This window comes from Gossypium hirsutum, chromosome A07 (genome assembly GCF_007990345.1).
Source record: "Gossypium hirsutum isolate 1008001.06 chromosome A07, Gossypium_hirsutum_v2.1, whole genome shotgun sequence".
Lineage (NCBI taxonomy): Eukaryota > Viridiplantae > Streptophyta > Magnoliopsida > Malvales > Malvaceae > Gossypium > Gossypium hirsutum.
The window spans coordinates 40,449,534-40,468,156 of record NC_053430.1 but is presented as its reverse complement, the minus strand read 5'-3'; the positions used below and the strand labels follow the sequence as shown (position 1 = coordinate 40,468,156).

Sequence of the window (18,623 nt, the reverse complement as noted above, 5' to 3'; positions counted from 1 at the left end):
TTTGTATTCATTATTCTTCTGAGATGTTTGCCTTTTTAGTTATGAACTAAAACCCCTAAATACCTAAGGGGAATGAAACCTAAGACAGATCTTGTTATTATTATCTAAATTGTATGATAAATATTTGACTTGTTCTTAGTTATGTGTTCTTAATTCTTGTTTTGATATTCCAGGATATTGATTCAAGTTAAGCTCTTATTTAGAGGAGGAATAGACCCTGTCTAAGAGTACATTTTTCATCATTAAGCGAAGTTGGTTGCGCGCCTAGAGATAGGGTGGCAAGATTTTGTCGGAGTAGGGTGAAACCTAATAAGGGGATCCATAGATCGAGTTAACGCAACCCTAGGGAGTTAATTAGAAAGAGATTCCAATTATTCAACCTAGGGTTAGACGTTGTTAGTCTCGAGAGGGATAATAATATAACTTAGAGATTTCCACGGATCAAGTCAAATGAATAAATCGTCCGATTCAGAGCCAAATAACAAGTGAAGTCTAGGGGATTTTTCCTTAGGTATTGTCTTAATTCAATTGTTTTTTTAAAGTAATTCCCCAATTCTATTTTCTATGAATCCTTAGTTTAGTTAATTAGTTAGTTAAAACAAACCCTATTATTCTTAGGCTAGATAATAAAAGACAGTCATTACTAGTACTTTTAGTTCCTTTGGGATCGACAATCCGGTCTTACTAAAGCTATAGTACTGTTTGATAGGTACACTTGCCTTCATCGTGATAATAGTTAGTTTCAAGAATGATTCATTATATATATTTAAAACCTGTCACGAATATCATATCATTAGCACATATTAAAACACACTCAATCACAGAGTCGCTATAACAGTTCAGTGAAACAGTCGCAATCAGAGTACCCAGTGCCAGAACCGCTTTTCGGTCAAACAGTATAACAGTCAGTCGTATTCTCAAACAGTCGATAAAATGCATATGAGTGCAGTTGAGCTAAAGAAACCCACCAATCCAACCAACACACCTCTCCGTCCCCCATCACACCTCAATAGAGCTATAAGTTCATCCAACCAATCACTCCATGTAGGGATATAATCAATCCATCCATCCAACCCTACACTCCATATGATGTCATCCCGGGTTGCCCGACAACGATGGACTTCAGCATTGTCCTTGACCCTTATGGAATTGGGACTGCCCACGACCCTCTAGGTACTAGGGGCTATCAGTAAGTTGTACGGTGCCATGCAAAAGACCGCGGTACAGATAATTTATATGAACTGCCAGATCAAATATATTACGCAGCAAGGCTAGCGTATAAGTTATACTGTGCAATGCGGAAGACCGCGGTACATATATGCAGTATAAACTGCCAAATCTGTAACGCCCCGATTTTTATTGGGCCTTGAGTTTGGGTTCGGGTGGAAAATGGCCCGAATAATTTGGATGTTATTATTATTATTTCATATGTTTAATTTAGTAATTAAATAAATTACGAAGGGTTTATGGTGTGGGAAAAAAGGCCCAAGAGTAAATTTAATTCGAGGCAATTCCTGAATTTTAATTTTGGGAGAGAAGGTTCTGGCGATATGGGCTTTTAAAGTTGAGTTGGTAAAATAGGACACAAAAAGATCTGTGGTAAAGTGTGGATGTTTAGGGGGAGCTAGAGTTCAAGTCACAAGGTAAGCGTATTGTTACTTTTATTTTTTTTTGTGCATGTGCCGGGCATGTGATAGAGCTTAAGTGGAAATTCGGTTAGGGCTTTAGGAAGGTTGGGCCGTGGGTCTGAATGGCCATTAGGGCAAGCTTTATTTTCTTTTTGTTTTGCCGAATTAGGGTTAGCCACCTAGAGCTTTCCCTTTCATTCTATTCTCTTCTTAGTATCTCAAAAAGCCGAAAAATGTAAAGTTAGATCTCCTGAGTGCCAAATTCTTCCTTCTCTTCTCCTCTCTTCTTCTATTTTCTTTTTCTCCTTCTTTTCTTCTCTAGCCGAAACATTCCTACCATTCTACTCATCTCCTCTTTCATTCCCATTCTTTTCTAAACCTCTATAGTCGATTGCCATAAAAGCCAAAATCCCAAAAGTTATTTCTTGTGCTGATTTCTTCTTGCCAAAATCCTCCTATTTTCTTCATCTATTTTGGCCAATTTTCACATCCTCTAAACCTCAACCCCTGTCGGCAATACCACTACAAAACCACCATACCAAATCATCTTCCTCTTCACAGTTTTAAAAGCCAAAAACACTATAGTTTTTAGAGACATATAGCCAAATATTTAGATCTCTAAGATTCGATTTCTGCAAGTAAGGGCTGGATCTGCATCAGATCTGAGTAGAAACTGAAGTGGAATCATTTTGGTTGAAAGAACCTGTGGTAAGTATTCAGATCTGTTCTTTATTTCGGGTTTTAAAAAAGCTAAAATCTCTAAAGGCACAGGGAGGCTGTCGAATGGAGCTTAAGGCTCTAAGGGTTGTAACAATTGATTTATTTTGGTGTTAGTGTGATCTAGAGGCTGCTGATTGAAGGCTTGGACAAGTGGAACTACTAGATCGAGATCTAGTCACTAGTTTTGGCAAAGGTAGGATCTCAAGGGCCATATGTATTGATGGCCGATTATGGTAAGTAAGTTTATGATGGTTACCATTGTATTTTGGATCTGATATGTCTAGTGACGATTGTAGGATATTGCGGGAGATTTTGGTAGCAATTATTGTAAATCAGGTGTGTAAACGACACCCACTAGTAGACTAGATCGAGAAAAGCCGAAAGCCGAAATACCGAAAAGCCAGCATTTCGAGAACTGCGAGCGTGCGAACGCTTGTGGGATTGTTTGTATTGATAATTTTGGTAATTTCAATGGTAAGATTGCAGAGTGCGCAATTTCATGCACTTTGGTATATTTGGGCTTAATAGGCCGAAATCGAGTTAATGGGCCAACGGGCCCAATTCGGTAAAAATGCTCGGTAAGTATTTCTGTTAATACGTTAATAACTGTAATGAGTATGAAACCCTAAAAAGACTAATAAAATTACTGAAATACCTCTGTAAGGTAGAATTACTGTAATACCCCTAAAGGGGTAAGTTTACGATTATGCCCCTCAAGGGTAAATAACTGTTCTTACGCTAGAATCTGACTGTCTTTCTGAAGCATGCCTTGTTAATTATATATTCTCTGTATACATGTCATACTACATGGGGTTGGGTTTTGTTATGGAGGAAGAACTCGATCTGGTGGCTGTGCCACATATTTTGATATAAGCAGCTTTACTACGAATTATAGTTAGTGCCGCAACCGGTGCTAACACTGTAAGTGTAGGGATGGCATGGGTGATTTATTCCCCACAGGAAGTGTAGGGATGGACGGAGGCAAGTGCACGGTTGGATGGGGTTATCATGCATTAATCATATGAGACTGTTTTGTTATGGGCCAACTGTATTGAAATGGGCCCAACTGTGTTAATATGGGCAATGCCCAACATATCTCGACTTGTAATAAGGCTATGACCCAGATTGACACTGATATGGGCTAGGCCCAGTATACTCTGATACTGTAAGGGGCTATGGCCCAGATTAATATTGATATGGGCTAAGGCCCAATTAACTCTGATTTCTAAATAGGGCTTAGGCCCAGTAGAGCTTGAACTGATTTAGGCTCTAGTTGGGTTTACTTTACACTGAGTTTTCCAAACTCACCCCCTTTTTCCCATCTTTACAGGTGAGCCTTAGATCGGTGGACTTGGAGCTGGAGGGATTCAGAGTGGCCATGTGGACTGTTTAAAATAAGTGTTTATACCTTCACTTTTATTTTAGATTATTTCCTTTATGTTATCGGGTTTTAATAAGTAATAAGGCGCTTTAATTATTTTTAACTGTTTGAAATTGAATAGCTCTAGGGCGCATTTTAAAAAGGTTACTTGATTTCAAAATATCGCGATAACAAAGCAAGGCTTCCGTAACAAAAACGTTTTCAAAATTAATAACCTTTTCAAATGGTTTTAAACGAATTGGTTTTCCCTGAACAATCACTCAGTTAAAGTGTGGCAATGGTTGTGTGCATGTCTAGGATTGGATCCGTGAAGAGCTGGGTACTTAAGCAGTCTAATTGACTCACCTCCTCGTTTCTGGCATCCTACCTGGTGCACAGCTTCCATTCACTTTAATCTTTAACGAATATATTCTTTAAACACTAAGAAAGGCTTTAGATAAAACATGACTTTTCTAGTAACGCTTCAATGTGACACGCCGGATTCGGTTGTAACGTCTGGGTCGGGTTTGGGGTGTTACAAAATCAAATATATTACGCAATAAAGCTAGCGTATAAGCTGTACTATGAAATATGGTAAATCGCGGTACAGGCGTACAGTATAAACAGCCAGATCAGATAGTGGTACATGGCATAGCTAACGTACATATGGTACAGTGCGAGGCGGTAATCTGCTATACCGTTATCAGTAATGTCCACGACCCTCAAGGTATTGGGACCGCCCACGACCCTCAAGTAATAGGGCTATCAGTCACCAGCAGATCAGCTGCTAGTTTCATAAATCCCCCTTCTCTTCAAAATCCCCCCCAAAATAGCTCATGCAAGTGTATGTACGCAAGTAGATGCAAAAACTCAAGATACCAATTTCCAAATAGTCAATCAGAGATAGTCATTCATATTCAGTCAATCAGAATAAAAAATGTACACACTCATTACTTGAGTTCAGTATCAATTACAAAATAACCTCGCATATCAATAACAAGTAGTTAGACGGTTAGATAAAAACTAGTTGCACGCACACTCACCCAGCTAATTGGGTTAAGAATCAACCATGTCACACAACAAAAACGTATTATCCAAACTTAGATCAAAGTCGTAAACACCCTTACTAAAGTTTAGCTAAGGGTTTAAACACACAAAGTCCCTATCGCACTTACATATGCCTTAAAATCAAAATATGGCAAAATAGGGCCATACGTCCATGTGCCCTAGTCGTGTGGGGGTCCAAACGCCCCTATGTAGGTTAGCACATGGCTGTGTGACAGTGGCACACGCCCGTGTGAAGCAGGGACACTGGCCGTATGAGCAGGCTATGTAACTCACTAACCAATTTCGCTAAAATAAGATACAGGGAAGACACGGTCATGTGAGGGTCTCACACGCCCGTTTGCCAATCAGACACGGCCATGTGTTCCAAAACACATGCTCATGTGAAATCCCTAATTTCCAAATTAGTCAAACGACCGTTTGGCCAGGCTGTGTGACCTAAAATCTTTAAAACCCTAATCCCTAAACTCACACGTCCGTGTGGACCAATGGACACAGCTGTGTGAGAAATGACAAAGTCCCCAAATCAACCACATGGCTATGTGGCCAGGCCGTGTGGCACCAAAATTGGCCCGAAACCCTAATTCCCAAATCCACACGGTCTTGTGCCGAGGTCGTCGGAGTGGTCACGAAACCACATCAAAATAGCCCCGAAAACACTGCTATAGTCACCAAACTGTCCCCAACTTAAGTAATATCGAAAAAATATCAACAATTTCTCTCACTTTTAGCGTTCAGAAAACCAAAACCAAAGCGTTAAAAATACTCACACACGATAGGTCAAATCAAAATTCAGGAAAACTAAAATAATTTAGAGAAAGTTCGAATCTCACACCTATTTTCAACGACAAAGGAAACGATAGAAGAGCAAAATTCTATAATCTGCAATTAACTTATTTTCACATAAAGAAAATAGCAAAAAGAAAAAAACGAAGAGGGGAAAAGGAATAGAAAAGAATGTGAAATGGAAGAAGAAGAAAAATAAAAATTAAAAATAAAAGTAAAAATAAATAATAATAATAATAAACAAATAAACTAAATAAGTATTTTAACTTAAAACAGAAATAAATAAAATGTTTTTCAAAACGCCCACACAGAGACTCAAACCAGGGACCCAGATTCAAGCTAACACACACACAACTAGCAGACCAACAGGCTGATTCTGACACTAAAGTGCACAGCTAAACATATATGTGCAACCTTTTCACTGTCACTACACTTAAAAACCCAAAAATTCTAGGCCCAAAATTCGGGGCGTTACAAAACCTTTGAAAAAATCACATTCCTTGGTCTTCATTTTACACATACAACAAAAAACAAATAGGACATAAAAAAATTGCAGTACACAACACTTCTCTACAAATTACAATGGCAGATTAAAACCCTAAACCCTAATTCACCTCTTTAAACTTCAAACACCTAAAGAATTTTCTCCCTTTGTTCTTTGGAGTATTCACGTAGTAAACGGGCGCCCTTAAACTGCAATGGCAGTACACATGACTGCTCCACGTACTTGATTTTCTATTTGTAAAAGAAGAAATGGTGGAGACGTGAATGAGATGGAAAATTTAAGAGAAAACCAAAGATGGAAAAAAGAAAGAGATGCAAGATGTTGAAAACTATTGAAAAAAGAAAAGAAAAGAAAATGACAGAGAAGATGATGTAAAGAGAAAACTAAAGAAAAAAAATGTTGAAGAAGATGGTGAAAATGATGGAAAAATCAATGAAATATAAATTTAAAGGAAAAAATTAAAATAAAAAAGAACCAAGGAGGTCGGGTCAGAAGTTGAAAAAATGGCAAATGGGGTTCCTAGATTACTACATGTGGTGACGCGTGATTGGCCAATGCTGCCAAGTCAGCAAAATTTAAACAATGTTAGGCTTATGTCCCAAACCAATGGACAAAAAAAAAAGTTAGGGTACCAATTTGGGACAAAAAAATCATTGGTATCAATATGGGAGAAGTGGATAAGTTCAGGTACTAATCTTATATTTAACCCTAGAATTCATTTTTAAGTGGCAGTTATATCACTATATAAAGAATAGTGGACATTAACATTTTTTAATTATAAATAAAGTGTTATAAAAATTTTAATTAATTATAATATTAAATAACATAAAAGAACAAAGTGGAAAGAAAGATACTCATTTTTCTTCTTTCTTCCAAAACCACATCGAAACTTAGAGAAGAAACACCAATAAGGGTTTGACCATAAGGTTTCATACTTTAAATCTTAATTAGTTAGTGTAATTTAGTCATTTTTTATATTTTATATATTTTTTAAATTTCTAGAGCTTAATCTAGCTAATTTGTGTATTATTTTTTAAAACTGTTAAAATTTTAGAATGATATAATTGATGAATCTTTGAAGTTTTAGGCATTAAATTGATAAATTTTAAGCTTAGGAGTAAAAAGAGACTAAATTGTGAAGTTAATTTATAGTTTGGTCCAATAGGGACTAAAATGTATAAATTTTGAAATTGGTGGTAGGATTGAATAATAGGAAGTCCTAAATAAACTATAGTTAAAACGAATTAAAAATATGAGTTCTAGATTGAAAATTATGTTACTCCTGGTTTTAGGGCCGAAATTGAATAAAATGCAAAATTTGTATAAATTGACGATTGATTCTCTAACTGGTTATATTTTGATAGCGTTATGTGTTTATTTTAATCCGTAACTAACATCAATCTGGATTTCTTTAAAAGACAAGAAAATGATAAAGTCGTTGGTGAATAGCTCGAAATTTATAATTTGTATTTCTTAATCCGAATATTTTCAATTGTTGCATTTATGAACGATGTTGCATGGTAAGATCATAAGGTAAGTTGTAAATGATAAAACGAGTTGATTTGAATTGATTTGGATTGGTTGTTAGCGATAAAGACTAAATTGAATAGCTTCAAAAATATTGTATATTGTTGTAAATGTGCAATTGAATATGTTTTGTGCTAAAATAAGCTGTTACATATGTGGAATTGGAAAATTGATTATAAATGAAATTTAAATAAAGGTTTGAATTACAAGTTTGAAAATGTGAATTTCTTATTGCACGATTTAATCGATTCGATTGATATATAGAAAATGCATATGTTACAACTGTGATAACTCAATTAAGATAAGCAAAATGAATTATATAATTAAGATGTGTTAGGACTTGTAGATTGACATATTAACTTGCATTTGAATTTTTGGTTTGTTGGTTCGTTGTATTATGTGATTTATATTATGTTCAAATGTTCGACTATAGGAATACCACTGAGTTATACTCAATGTACGATTTTGTTTTTAGTGGGTAGGTTAGGTCTTGAATGTGTACGCCTATTGATATTAGCAGTCAGCCGTAATTCATGTTTAACTTGGGCATGAAATAAGAAATTGAATGTTGGGATAGCATTTAGTGCATTTTTTTGCCAAATCACTAGGCAAAGTCATGACGTCGTTTGAACTTCATCATGACGAGACAAGCATGTTGCGACACCGATCTTGGGTCGTCGGGATGGAATTGGACAGTGAGTCACATCGTGACGAAGAATTCCCTCGCATCATGATGTCGACCTTACATTTTAAACCTTTTCATTTTAGTCCTTCTTCGAATTTGAATTAGCTTTAGAGCTTCCATAAGTTCGTAGTAAGCCCGAAAATGATTGTATTTCATGTTGATTGTATAATTGCTTGATTGTGGTTGCTTCAACAATGATTGTGACGTCCCGTTGCTTAGACCCGATGATTGGGTCGGGTAACAGGGTGTTACACCTAGTAATTAAATTTATGGAAAAAACTATATTATTTATAAGAAGTATTATGAAAGTTATTAGACACTTTATCAAAACTCTTTTTTATAAAGGTTATATATTATAAATTTTATATTAACTTTGACTTAATTTACATGTTATAAAAAATGTTATAATCTAGCATAATTCTGTAATAAGCTTGCATAAGCTTTTATGATTAAAGCTATAGACAATTTGCATCGTAAACTGAAATATTATTTGGTACATGCTCAAATACAAAAGATTTTCGTACATCATATCATGGGGAATGATACCATTTGAGAGAATAGAGTTAGATACAAGCACTAGATGTAACACCCTTCGCCCGTATCCCTCGCCGGAACAGAGTTCGAGGTGCTACCAGATTTAAACTCATCCATTTATTTAAAACCAGACCGTAAAAATTTTTGATCAATTTTAAACTTTTCATACACACGTATATTATCCTTTAATCGGGCTTACAAGGCCCAAAATATTCATGAGGCAATATTAAATATTTACCAATATCTTAGTCTTGTATCATTTACTTACTAAACTTTACAACCCTATACATGCCATAGACTCGAAACACTAAGATTTACTTACGCCGATAGCGTAGACTTGACAATGTGATAATATCTCTGACGGCCTCCAACTCGAGCTAACCTGGCAACCCTAGGGAATATGGGAAAGAAAAGGGGAGTAAGCTTTACGCTTAGTAAGTTCATAAGAAAACAATAAGCAACTCATTAACAAGTTTTATCAATGTTTACAACATAATCACAAATTCACTACAAGTTGTCTTCCTGAGCAATAGTCACTAAATTATTTATAACTGGAGCTACAAAACTCCAAATCAATTTCCGTTAATTTTCCCTAAAAACAGACTGACATATCTTCCATCCATAAAATTTTTAGAATTTTAGGTTTGGCCAATCAATACCAGATTTTCTTAAAGTTTCCCCTATTTCACTGTTTGACTAATCTGACCACTCTTCACTACGAATCAAATTTATCATTGTACAGAATTCAAAATATGTTCTATTTGATTTCATTTGAAACTAGACTCATTAAGGAGTCTAAGCATATAAATTTTATCTTATAACCATTTTTGTACAAATTATAATGATTTTCTAAAAACCGAACAGGGGACCCCAAAGTCATTTGACTCTATCCCACGCCACTTCAAATATCTCATTATCAGAAATTCTTTTGCTTACACGGTTTCTTTTATAAGAAACTAGACTCATTAAGCTTTAATTACATAATTTATTTAGCTTCTAACTCAACTTCAAAAATTTATGGTGATTTTCCAAAATCACGTTACTGCTGCTGTCCCAAGCAGATTTATTACAAATTTACTCTTTCACACATTCCTTGCATTCACATTATTTAAACATGTATATCACCAATCAATTTCATCACATATCTATAATTTCACTCAAGCATAATCTCAATACAATACATCATGCTCAATGATTCGCACACAACCGTTCAAATTAGCAATTATAAGATGATTCCGCACATAGTCCACCCTTATCGATAATTTACGATGGTTTTGCCCTTACTCACATATATGACATAGGCATTTTCACCTATGCTTCTCATTTCACACTCATGATTCAATTCCAATCGATCTAACATGCATAAGAATATATCACATACCTGGCCAACTTAATGCATTGAACAAATTCAATTGCCGATTTGACACAAGGTCTCATAGTCTTAGACTTTTATCAAATCACCGGCATTTAACCTGCTAGGTTTTAAACTCGATAATTTTATTCACCAGCTTAAAGCTTACTAGCTCAAAGCCCAAATATCACCATTATAAAGTCGTCTCATAAACAATTCATATAATATAGCATGTATACCTGTTCACTTTGCTCTATTTAATCATTCAATCACAATTTATAATTTTCCTTTGAATCATTCAATATTTTGCACACTAAGTGTCATTCTCAATATCTCGCACACTAAGTGCCATTCTCAATATTTCGTACACTGAGTACCATATTTGATTGCCCCGCACACTAAGTGCCACATTTTGTCGATATGTCGTCAGACATTAAAGTATTCACGTATATACAATTTATACAATATTAAAGCATTAGAAACATCAATCTAACAATGCTTATTGCATACGAACTTACCTGGCTAAATTGTAGAGATACCAAAGTTCAGGGGCATTTTGGTAATTTTCTCATTTTTCTCGATTTTCCACCCGATCTTGATCTAAATTAATAATTTCATTCAATATATTAATTTAGACATTAAAACACCTCATTTCATACAATTTGGTCATTTTTTTCATTTTTACAAAATTACCCCTAAAGTTTTACTTTTATTCATTTTAGTCCTTGAGCTCAAACATGCAAATTAACCATTTTTAACCATAATTAAGCTTAGCCAAATGTTCATGGTATCAAAACAGTCCATAATTCACTTTATGGCAAAATTATAGTTTTGCCCCTAATATTTCAACTTCTTTACAATTTAGTCCCTATATCATAAAAATGCAAATTCATGAAATTGAGTAAAATTCTACTATAGACGAATATCACTAGTGTCTCTAGAAGCCCACACATTTCATTTATTTGACATTTTAACCACAAATTTTTCACATTTATCAATTTAGCCCTTAATTGTCAATTTCACAAAAATTCACTTAACAAAAAGTGTTTAACTATCAACAAGGACTCATATTCTTCCATTAAACTTCAAAGCCCTATTGTACTCATCAATGGAAAATATCAAACTATTCAATGGTTTTGCAAAATAGTCCCCTCATTAGATAGATTAAGCAACAACGATCCCGAAAATATAAAAATAATTAAAAACGAGACTAGAAATGCCTACCATGCATTAGTTGAAAGTTGGAAGCTTCTTCCATGGCTTCTCAAGCCTTCATATTCGGCTGGTAAAAAGAGAATGAAAAAGATGACACCTTGATTCTTTTATTATATTCATTTTATTATTATTTTTAACCAATTTACAATATTAACCTTTATACACTTTATTTATTACACCAAATGCCAAGCCATCATATCCCACTATCTCTTTAATGGGCTAATTACCAAATAAGGACTTCTACTTTTAAGTTCTATATCTATTTAATACCTTTAGGTTATAGAACACAACTTTTGCACTTTACACAATTTAGTCCTTTTTGTTTAATTAACTATCGAAACGATAAAATTTTTCAACGAAACTTTAATATCATCTTATTGCCACTACGTAAATATTTATAAAAATATTTACGACTCGGTTTATAGAAACAAGGTCCCGATACCTCATTTTCTAAACCCACTTGACCTTAGGGTCATACCACTTGAACTTAATAAATCGCTTATAAAACAAAAATCACAATATCAAAAACATTTTTAAAATCATAATTAACTCATAAATATTAAATATAATATTTACCAACCTACTCGTTCGGATTTGGTGGCCCCGAAACCACTTTTCCGATCAACCTTAAAAAAAACGGGTTGTTACACTAGAAATGACTTTCGAACTCTTTAATTTGAGATATTCAAGACTTCAAAATGTGATTGAGAGGACATTTGTTATTCTAAAAAATTAGTTTCTCAAATTAATAACATTACCTTAGTATATTATAAAAAAGGTTGATCATACTAGCATGTTGCATACTTCATAGCTTCATTCATTGGTGGATTTGAGATGATTTATGTAACAACCCATTTTTCAGTAAAATCGGAACAGTATTTTCAGGACCACAAATCCGATCCGAAAATAAAGTTTATTTTTATTTTATTATATGGTCCGTATTATAATAGGCATGTCATGTGAAAATTTTGAAATGAAAATTTTATCGATTAAGTGCTTAATTACAAGAAGAACTAAATCCCATAAAATGCGAAAGTTGAATTCTAGTAGCTATAAGGATCATATACCTATGGAATTCAAAACTTAAGGTTCTTATATGGAAATTAGACCATTAAGAAAGTATGTAGATTTGTCTTGGTGACTCATCCATGGAATTATAGAAAAAGGGTGAGGACTAAATTCGAAATATCAAAATACTTAATTAATTAAAAATATGATAAAAGAAATCATCTTATTTTATGTCATCTTCAACCTAAAACACATGGAAACCCTAGGAGAGAGAAAAGAAACTTTCAAGGCCTAATTGGGTAAGTTCTCTTGTCCTGTTTTTAGTAATTTTGGTATTTTTGATACCGACATAGCTTAATCTCTCTATTTGAAGGATTAATTTGAAAAACAATCAAGGTATGAGAATGGGTCATGGATGTATATGCTGAAAATTAGAAATTTATGGTAGAAAATGAAAGATTATTGATAGATAAATAATTTTTACAAAGTGATTTTTGATGAAAACATGATTTAGGGACTAATATGAAAAGTTGTAAAATTTGATGAAAACTTATGAAATTTTATGAATACATGTGCTTGATAATTTGTAATGGGCTTTGGTTAAGCTTGGAATAGGGAGTAATTTGCACAAGTTTCATTTTTTGGGCTAGGGCCAAAATTGAAATTTATGGAAAAGTTAGGGGAAAAATGGTAATTTTGCCTAGGACTTAAATTGAATCCATTTAAATATGAAATGTGCAAGATTGATGGTTAAATTCATTTATATAGATTCAGACAACACTAATTCGAGGTTAGATCGAAGAAAGGAAAAGATTTCGGATTAGTAAACTTTTACACGAACAAGTGTCAAGGTAAGTTCGTGTAACTTAATCAAACGTGTAATTATGATAATTGAATGTTGTGTTTGAAAGTAATGTGATTTATATTGATGTGCTTTACGTGTCTACTATGATGGAATATTTGATATAATGCTTGAAATGGTGATAAAGGGTTAAGTCCTAATTGAATGTTAAATTTCGATGATTCTATGCGCTTTCCCGAAACTAATGTCTTGCATTTGTTGCGGACGGGATTTATATCGGACAAGTAATCCCATTGACCTTATTATAGAAAGGATTTAGCCCAGGTAGCTAATCCCGATATAATACCTCTCGAGCATACATTATGATTAGGGATTAGCCTGGACTAGTAATCCTAATCAAGCTCCTTTGAGTTCACGTTATTTAAAGGATTTAGCCTGGATTGGTAAACCTGTTATACGATATGTGACTCGAGAGAGTGTTTCTTGGTTAAGTGCCCTAATGGGTACCTGTAAATAAGGAATTGACAGATTTTTGAATCGTACACTTCAAATGTACTACTTAAGTATCCATCGAAATTCAATGATTCAACGGACATAAAACTCTTGACATGGCATGAAAATCTTGAGATGATATGATAATGACTTGAAAGAATATTGCTTGATGAGCTCATCTATGTTACTTGATTGATATGAATATTTTGGTGACCAACATGTTTGATTAATGTACGTGATTAGGCAATTTAGCCAAATGACTGGAAACATAAGATTGTATGCCTAGATTTTAATAAGCAAGATTGGTAAATTTAGTTCCCGTTATACGAACTTACTAAGAATGTAATGCTTACTTCGTTTTATTTTTTTTCCTTTTTTATAGTTGTAACACCACAAACTCGGCCTAGATGTTATTGCTGAATCTGGAGGTGTCACATGAAATGGGTTGGAAAACCGTTGTCGTTAAGTTAAAATCTTTCCAGTTCATTAGCCTTTCTCGCTCGTATTAATTTCAAAGCTCTCTTTCATTTGATCATTTAGAGATAAAAACGTGTTTTTAGTGGAAGCTTATAAAATCGTTAAGTTTAAGGAAAACAGTTTGATAATTTTAGAACACATGTTTTAGATTAAAAAAAAGTTATAGTGAAAAGTAAGTTAAATCCAAACCCCAAAACCCAACCAAGCTTAAATAAAAACTATAAACATAATAAAATAATACAATTATTGCGATTGGTCATCGACAAGTCCTCCGGTGCACCGATCCGCCTAACTCTGTGGATTACCTGAACTGAATAAATTAAAAGGAGTGAGTTTACGTAAACTCAGTGTGTAACCCCACAGAATTAAGCATCCACACAACAGAGAGTCAGAGTTAATCAAATACAAATTCGAGCTTGAGCCCATCACAGATACAGATGCATATTCGGGCCTAAGCCTATTTCAAATACAGATACATATTTGGGCCTAAGCCTATCTTAAATATAAATATAGATATACACATCAGAATTAGAAATCAAATATCCTACCCCCATCCTTTACACACCATCTCCGAGCATCCCTACACATCACGTGGGGTTTAAAACACCCACCCAGCCATATCAGAAATAATAGATATATTGCAGCCATGCTGCCATATATTAGGCATAATCTGTCTTTCAGACACTTCCTCCAAAAATATATCATCCCAACCCCCAAAATTAGATATCAGAACATACATACATAATTTATAGGTAGTCATGCTTTCAATAACAGATAACAAATAGTCATACCAATCAATCATCAAACATGCTTAGAATAGCATATTAGTCAATCAGATCATACAATTTAGGGTTTAGTCAACCCTTACCGAGCCTACAGTAGGTCCACTGTCGTTTGGGACGACCCATGCAACCCTGGGGAACAACTCAAATAAATGAGCCTATATGCTTGTGTGGCTTACCCGTATTGGCCCACACGCCCATGTGGCCCACACACCCACATTGGTCTTGCCTGTGTGGCCAACACGGCCTAGCCCAATAAGCAACACGCCCATGTGTCCTACCCGTGTGGGTCCACATGTCCGAGTGGCACACACAGCCCATCTTGGCCTATCCCGTATGGCCCACCAGAACCTAAACATCGATATACCAACGCTTAGAATTAGACTTAATACACGATTAATTTGTAACTACGAAACCAATATCAACACCAAAACTTACTCTAACACCCCGAATGGTTCGATTACGATTCTAAATGAAGAGAGCCCCTTTCCTCTCAATTTGCTACTGCCAAAACAGACATTGAGGTTCCAAATGGATGCTTTCGAAACGTAAACAAAAATGGATTTAAGGAACCTCTAATCAAGTAATTCATTATATGCCCACATACCTTATCGAGCGAAGAATCCCCAAAATTCCAAGAACAACAGTGAAAACTTAAAAGTGATAAGCAAAATTGAAGAAACAATAAAAGCCGAAACTTTACTAGGAAAGGGAAAAAAAGGTCAAAAAGAAAAATAGATATTTAGGGAAAAAATAAAAACGAAATAAACAGATATGATAGAATATCCCTATATTCTCTCCCCACTAACTCAACTTCCTCAAACTTCCCACTCGATCAAAACTCTATCAAATTACCAAGTAAAATATCACCGACACTCACGCAGGGATTTGAGCTCAGGACCTCCAGCATAACACACAAACTACTTTACCATTTGAACCAGCAAGCTCATTCTGATATGGTTTTACAAAAAATTTAATATAAGCCCACCCCCCAAACGCAAGGTTTAAATAAAAAAATATCAAAATTTGCCAAAGGTGGGGCTTGAACTTGGGACCTCCCACACACACCCAGAATACTTAACCACTGAAGCAGATACACATTTGTGTCACATTTTAACAAAAGAAGAAAAAAGAATTTTGGGGCGTTACAACTCTACATCCCTAAGAGAAATTTTGATCTTGAAATTTACCTGATCAGAACAGATGAGGATACTGCTAATAAACGCCAAATTATACATATCTATACCCCAAATACTTAGCATATTTATGGATGTTTATTACTAGATTTGTAGATTTTGGTGCTCTTAATCCGGTTATTTCATGTTTTGTACTCAGGAGAGCACCAAGAGTCGAAAGGAGCCAAAAACGAGCTAAAAGGGACAAAACGAACCCAATCGAGAAAAAGACACGGCCTAAGCCTTGCCACACGGGCATCGAACATGGCCTGGTAATCACGTCACACGGTCGTGTCACACGGGCGTGTCACTTTTTCAAAGAGTTGTATTTTACACGGAAAAAGATAATTAGGGAGGAAGAAAGCCAATCCAAAGACTATATAAACACCCTAAGTGTGACCTAGAAGGGGGCCGCTCTTTCCAGAACTTTTCTGGAATGCAGAACCACACCCCAGGAATTACTTGAAGAAAGCCAGACGATCCATCTCAAAAGCCAGAGCTACTCCAAGACTGAAGATCTCTATCAGAATTCCTTCAGGGGTTTTAGAGTTTTCTTTATGTTTTGTTATTTTCATACTTGAGATGTACTCTTATTTTATTATGAACTAAACCCCTTAGATACCTAAGGGGGATAAAACCTATGATGGATCTTGTTATTATTATCTAAACTGTATGATAAATACTTGATTTGTTTTTAATTATGTGTTCTTAATGCTTGAGTTAATATTCCGGGTATTAATTCATGATTTGATGTGCTTATGCAGAGGAGGAATAGGCCCTGCCTAAGAGTAGATTTGGCATAATTAAGCGGAGCCGGATTAGGGTGAAACCTAATATGGGAGTCCATAGACTGGTTTACTGCTTCCCTAGGGGTTTTAATTAAGAAAGAAATTTCGATTAATTGAACTGAGGGTTAGACGTTATTAGTCTCGAAAAGGGATAATAACATAGGTTAAGGAGTTTTACGGATCAAGTCAAGTGAATAAATCATCCAGTTTAGAGTCAAATAACAAGTGAAATCTAGGTGGATTCCTCCTAGGGTGTCGTCTTTATCAATTGCTTTTTTTCAAGTCTTTTTCCAAATTTTCTCATTGCTTTAATTAAATCAGTTAATCAGTTTAAATAATTAGTTAATTAAAGCAAACCCTTTTATTCTTAGGCTAGATAATAAAAAGATAGTTATTACTAGTACTTTTGGTTCCCCTGGGTACGATATCCCGGTCTTGCCATTACTATACTATTGTTCGATAGGTGCGCTTGCCTTTTCATCGTGATAATAGTTAGTCTAGGTTTGATTTTCATTATAAATATTTATTACTTGTTACGAATCACGCGATCAAGTTTTTGGCGCCGTTGTCGGGGAATTGAAATATTAGGAACACTAAATTTTTATTACTTTAGCCATTTATTTTTCTTGCAATTATTATTTTATTTTATTATTTATTAATTTACTTTTTTTTCTCTCTCTCTGTTAGCAGGTTTTTATAGTTTATGACTAGAAGAAACCCGTCAGGACCATTACTCTTTGACGAAGAAATCAATCGTACAATTCTTAAAAATCAAAAAGAAATAAGGCGTAGTTTACACTACACGGAGAACGAGCGAGAAGACAACACTCAAACCCCAATCGACGAGATGGTTGAAAACCCAAGAGATCAGCTGCCTCCTGCAATTGCAGTTAATCAAAATCCTGCTCCACGCACTATGTATGATTATGCTAAACCTTTTTTAACAGGAACTGAGTCTAGTATAGTTAGATCTACTATTGCTGCGAATAATTTTGAACTAAAACCTAACACAATTCAGATGATACAGCAGTTTGTTCAGTTTGATGGTTTGCAGGATGAGGATCCTAACACGCACTTGGCGAATTTTCTTGAATCTTGCGATACATTCAAAATCAATGGCGTTTCTAATGATGCCATTCGTCTTCGGTTATTTCCCTTTTCACTGAGAAAAAAAAGCTAAACAGTGGTTGAACTCGTTACCACGAGGGTCTATCACTACTTGGGAACAAATGACCGAGAAGTTTTTACTAAAATATTTTCCACCGGCTAAAACTGCTAAATTGCGTAATGATATCTCTTCTTTTGTGCAGATGGATTTAGAAACACTTTACGATGCATGGAAGAGATACAAGGACTTACTGAGAAGGTTCTCTCACCATGGGTTACCGCTTTGGCTGCAAGTTCAAAAGTTCTACAATGGTGTGAATCCCTCGACAAGACAAATGATTGACGTAGCTGCTGGCGGAACCATCAATAATAAAACACCGAAAGATGCCTATGAATTCATAGAGGAGATGTCCCTAAACAACTATCAATGGCAAGTTATGAGGACAAAGCTAACGAAAACAGCCGGTATCTATAACATCGATTCAGTCACCATGCTCTCTAATCAGGTAGAATTTCTCAATAAAAAGATTGATAGTTTTCTTGGTTCTACACAGGTACATCCAGTAATGAGGTGTGACTCAAGCGGAGGAGGTGTACATACAGAATACCAATCCTT

The 18,623-nt window shown here is 35.0% G+C and overlaps 1 non-coding gene across 1 annotated transcript; it reads right to left on the bottom strand.

Moving 5' to 3' along the window:
• Positions 1 to 18,177: 18,177 nt before the first annotated feature.
• Positions 18,178 to 18,284, bottom strand: LOC121203860 (small nucleolar RNA R71). Its single transcript, XR_005898795.1, has one exon. It is a non-coding gene; the product is annotated as a small nucleolar RNA R71 (small nucleolar RNA).
• Positions 18,285 to 18,623: the final 339 nt, after the last annotated feature.